We start from the raw sequence: 6000 nt of genomic DNA, 5'->3' as shown, positions 1-6000 counted from the left end.
CTATTTTAAATGCTTTTAAAGGGGGGGGGGTGGGAATACAAGTTGAACACAATGATAATTGTGTAAATGTTTGTTATATATATACATTGATTATGTCTTCTATAAGTGATCAAAACATTTCAAAAACTCTTTTAAAGTTATGTTACTTCATAGTTTAACAAAACTCCATTTTTAAAGTATAAGCATAACTTAGTAGATAAATGAGTCTTTTCAATAACAGTTCAAGTAAAACATTAGTAAACTATAATGGGTATAGTTTAGAGATTCAGCTCATACTAGATACAATACATGATAACAGAACAAACATATTAAGTTGCTATAGGATGGAACTACTACAGGGTCTAATTATACCAATGAATCACTAACTCATTGTTCTAAACAAAAGGTGATAGTTAAATTGGGTATACATGATCATATAACTTTAATGTGGATGTACACGATGCAACCACCGGTTTGCTGAGTCGCGTTTGGTTCCTGTAATCTTTTGACAGGGAGAGCGTTTAGTATGGGATCTAGCTTTCACATTATACCTTAATAATCAATTTAAGGCAATTAGTACAACAATAGTTACTATATACAATACTACAGTACTTACATTTTCTCATTACTTTCATAAAGTGACAGTACCACTTGAAAGTCAAATGCAAACTATTTTCAAGCTAAGATAGTTATAAACTAGGGAAAACTTACATTTTACAAAACGACAAACAGAACAGTCGGGTCTGGTACATTCAGTATAAAGGGACCATAATGCTAACCTTATGATTCTTTAATGTATACATCAAGGGATATATATATATATATATATATATAGGATCCGACAAGTAATAAGATGTGTGCTTTCCGCTTCATTTCCTGTTCCTTGTTTGGTTGTGGGCTTAGAGCAGATTCACCCAGCCTATTATCTATTCGATCTTATATATATATATATATATATATATATATATATATATATATATATATATATGTTCCTATACATTAAGTCATCATAAGGGGTATCGGGTATGGGTCAAGTCATAGGACACTAATTCAATGCACAGTTTTCTAATACAAAGCATACTTTTCATATCAAAACTTTTGGTATACAAAACTAGAAACTTACCAGTAAAGGGTTTAATCCATTTTATTAAACCAATACAAACTTAAAGGACTTTAGGTGATTGACTCTATAATACCTTAGGTTATACATCATGGTTATATATCATTAATACCCAACAGGTAGTTGGATGTGTGCTTTCCGCCTTACTTCCTGTTCCTTGTTTGGTTGTGGGCTTAGGGTAGATTCACCCAATTAACTATCTATTCGATATTTGATCATATATAGCCAGTATAAACTAAGTGATTATAGAAGTAATCACTGTGGTCACCATTTTACTATAAGAAATAAGGATTTTCTTAAAGAATCTTTTCATTAAATATAAAGGAACTATCACAATTAACTCCATGAGTAACAAGTGAATACATAAGGGTTACATACAATAAGGACCTAACAAACAATGGGGTGTGTGCTATCCGCCTTACTTCCTGATCCTTATTTGGTTGTGGGCTTAGGGCAGATGCACACAGTCGATTGTTTGTTTACTCTGAGTTTTATATAACTTGTATCCATTTAGTACTCATAGAAAGGATTGTAGAATCATTTTTACGTATCTTTCATTAAAGTAGGAAATATAGGATTTTCTAGAGGAACAGGCGAACTTTTCTAAAACAGAACTTATAACTTACTACATTACAACTACATTTTTCAACAACTTTCTACAACTTACTTACATCACTAAAATCTTATGAACTCACCAGATTAATTGCTGATAAAATCTTTCAAATAACTTGTATTCTCAGGAAACTAGTAGACAGGTACTCGCTCTGGGAAATCAGAAGATGGAGCAGTATAACTTCAAGTCTTGTTTTGTTATTTGCATATGTATTCTATGTTTTGTGAACACACACATTGTAAACACTTTCTTTCTAATGAAATGGTTGTTCATTACTTGCTTACTATGATACATGTCTTGTGATACTAAACATGACGTCCTCATTTACCATTCCTTCATCAGCCTCCTTCTATGAATAATGCCCCCAAGAAAACCATAAGTGAGAAGAGTGCATTTTGAGCCCATTGGAGTGTTTTGGTGGTGTTGTTCTTGAAGAATAAGAAGGTGGTGAGAAGAGCTTAGAGCTTGGAAGCATCTTGGATCATATATTATCTTCTTGTTAGCAACCACTGGGAGGTATAAATTTCACAACTTGATCACTCCATCTTGTAAATATAGGCATTTCTTCATTTAGGGCACTTTTGGTCCCAAATATGGTGATTCTTGACCTTGGTATGTTCTTGACCCAATAAGTCATCCTTTCAGACCTTATGAGGGGTCTTGAGTCAAAAAAATGTGGTCTTGATGGTTAGTTTTGCTCCATGCATGCTATAAAAGGTCTTAATGCTTTAAGATGTTGAGATTTTGTGTTTTAAGCACTAATGGACATGAAAAGTCATAAAGTTAGAAACTTTATGACTCTTGAGGGTATTTGGGCTTTGGATCTGACCATGGACGTCAAGATTTAGAGTATTAAGCTCCTAATGGGGAAAGGGTTGAACTGGCATGTACGTTGAGCGTACAAAGTGGAACGATGCGTGTATGCGGTCAGCGTCTCGTGATCTAGTCAAACACCAAGTATTCCCCACATACAGAAGAGTACGCCCTACATACTCGACTGGTTCGACTTGGTCGGCTTGGCTCGGCTCGGTTCACAAGTTGTACCAGACGTCTTTTATCAATAGAAGCGTGTGCAAGCGTGTTCTGATTTCTTTTTCTACTTCTTTCTCGTTGTTATTCATTGTTTTGGTTGTTTGATCACTGGTAAGATCCGTTTCAGGACCTTACAATTGGTATCAAAGCGAAACCAGTGTCAAAGCATCCTACAATCGAATTTTTGACCGTATTCTTCATTGTTTACGACTGAAGTTGGTGTATGTTGCGAAAGGGTTTCAAGCTTAATTCAAAAATCACGTTTTTCTCGAACTTCTGGTAGATTACGGCCAAAGCTTACGGCCGTAAACATAGATTACGGCCGCAGTCTCAACTCAGTTCTTGAACCGTAAACTTGGTTCTTAGGTCGTGAATAAAGCTTCTTCAATAACTGGAAACTTGGACTCATAGACCATAAACAGAAACCGCAAACTCTTTACGACCGTAAACTCCTGACCGTAAACAGAGTTTACAGCCGTAAACACTCTTTTGACCGTGAACTATTGTTTGACCGGAAGCTCAAATTCTTTTTAAATTAATAACTTAATTTCTACTTAAACTAATTTTAAATGGATTCATAAAGTCAAACACATCACCATGAGCTGGACTCTGTAATGGGCACAACCACTCGAATTCCAAGACTGCTGTCTGCTGAAGGTTTTCTTGAATGGAAGTACAAGATTGAGAAATATGTCAAAATGAAGGACTTCAAAATTTGGAGAAGCATCGTAAAAAATCATGTCAGAATAACCACCACTGTTGCAGGGAAAGTGGTTGACAAAACAATTGAGAATTACACTGATGAAGACTTTGAGAAGGTTGAAGAGCAAGAAAGGGCTTTGGCCACTCTAACCATGGCCCTGTCTCTGGATATAGCTCAAGGTTTTAGGGAGTATACTTCATCAAAGGCTTTGTGGGAAGCCCTAATTGAAGTATATGAATGGAATGAAGATATGAAGGAGATTTGCCAAGACATGTTGCGTCAAAGGTTCAACATGTTCAATTACATTCCTGGTGAGACCTTGGAGGCGCAACTTCAACGATTCACAACTCTCACCATTGAGATGAGCATAGCTGGAATCTTCTTGACAAAGTCTGAAATAAACAAGAAGCTACTAAATGCCCTTCCAAAGTCATGGGACATGAATGTAGCAGTTATCAAGAAGACCAAAGACTTAAATCGCCTTACTCTCGCTGAAGTGATGGCAATCATCAAGGCGTGTGATATTGATGATAAACAACGGGAGATAAACCATGTGAATTCGTACTCAGCTGCAAACCTTGGAATCTCATCTAACAATGCTCTTTCATCTCTCACCTTTTCTTCTGCAGGTCATCCCTTTGCTGCTCAGCAAGCTCAGATTCAGTCTTTTTCCACTCCATCAGCTACTTCACGTCCCGCTGCATCAGCCATGCCTTTCTTTCGGAACCAATCATTCGCTGCTACTCAAGCTACTTCTCCTTCAACTGTGGCCTCTTCCTCAAACAGCAAGGAGGGTGATGAAAATCTTGCTCTCGCTACAGGACTTGTTAACCGCTAAAATGCTCTTGTAGCTGGAGATCTTCCGCAACAACTGTCATTTGCTGATCTTGATTAGATTCATCCTGAAGACGTAAAAGAAATGGTTATTACATGGCAAATTGCCATGGCAGTTTTTAGGGCAAAGCGGTTTGCGAAGAAGACCGGGAAGAATAATTGGGGGATGAGTGCTGATAAAAAGGTAGGGTTCAGCAAGGAAAAGTTGCGTCGTTTCAACTGCCACGAGCCAAGTCATTTTGCTCGTGAGTGCCCGCAGTCGGATAGAAGATTGATCAATGACCGGACAATGGTTGCAGTAGGGAACAATCGAAGCGGTGCTCAGGTCAACAGTGAGAAGGCCATGGTTGCTCAGTTATTTGATTGGGAGGATCTGATGCAGGCCCTGAATATATCAAGACCTGAAAATGCTCATTTGGCTCAAGTTGGTGGTGAAGCTTCCGTAGAGAGTGTTGCAGCTGAAGATCAAATGATGGAGCTGCAGTTTGCATTGATGGTATCTTCTACTTCTGAACCAAAGAAAAGTGAGGTAAGTTTGCCTTCATGCTCTCAAGCTTGTATTGATTATGTTAAAATTCTTCATAAGGAAATTGAAACACTACGTAGAGAAGTAGAGGACCTTATATATAAGGGCTATCAACTTAGAAAAGGACAAACACCTCTTAAGGCCTAGTTAGAAACTAAAATAAATGACTTTAGAAGACTTCAGGAAGACTACAACAATAAATGTGGAAATTATGATTACATAAAGAGACAGAACACCGAGTTAGTTACTGAACTTGAAACATTAAAGGGCAAATTTGAAACTGTTGATTTTGATTTTAGAAAGTTTGATGTTTCAAGTGAGGTAGTTGCCAATATGATAGACCACTGCATGCAATTTAAACATAATCAGTCAAAGGGTCTAGGGTATGATAAAGTGCCTCCTTCGTTCAACCATTCATATAAGTTTCAACCTTTGTCCAAGGAGGAGATTGCCAATGAACCATTCATGGTTTATGGCAAGCCGTCTGGTTTTGTTTCAGGAGGATTTATTAATGTTGAAAGTACTAACATTTCTACTTCTCCTGCAGATCAATCCTTAAATCAGTCAAAGCACGAAGTTGAAGGATCTGTTTTTGAAAATAAAACTGAGTCTGAACCTGAAGTTTTAGTTTTAAATAAAGACTTTAATTTTTCTGATGTTGAAAGTGACAATGTTTTTTGTGAAGTTACTGCACCTTCTGATACTGGTTTGAATGTTTTTAAAGTGTTTGATGATGTGGTTAACAATTATAATGTTTGTGCTAATACTAATGAAAAACCACCAGTTTCACAAGTTTCTCCATCTGATACACCCTCACTTGTCTCACAACCTAATTCTTGTTCATGTTCATGTGAGAAAAGCAAGGGTGCTGGTATGGAAAACAAATCTAAAAAATGCAGTACATGTTTTAACAATAACAAATAGATTTGTTTCAACTGTGGTGTTGGTGGTCATATAGCTAGGAATTGTCCTAATAGAATGTTTGTACATTTTGAGTCATCAAGAAGAGAGAATGAATATAGAGGAAGGTCTTTAACTAGAAAGTCCTCTAGAATTCGTTCTCGGAATGATGATTGGAAGGACGGTCGTAGTAGAAAACGGGATGTGTTTCAAAAGCATAAAAAGGTCTTTCATAACAAAGTCCCAAACAGTTTGCCAAAACTGAACATGGCTAAGCCAAGGTTGGTTTCGTC

Source organism: Lactuca serriola, chromosome 4 (assembly GCF_051521515.1).
Source record: "Lactuca serriola cultivar US96UC23 chromosome 4, Lser_US96UC23_V15, whole genome shotgun sequence".
NCBI lineage: Eukaryota > Viridiplantae > Streptophyta > Magnoliopsida > Asterales > Asteraceae > Lactuca > Lactuca serriola.
This window is presented reverse-complemented; position numbering follows the sequence as displayed.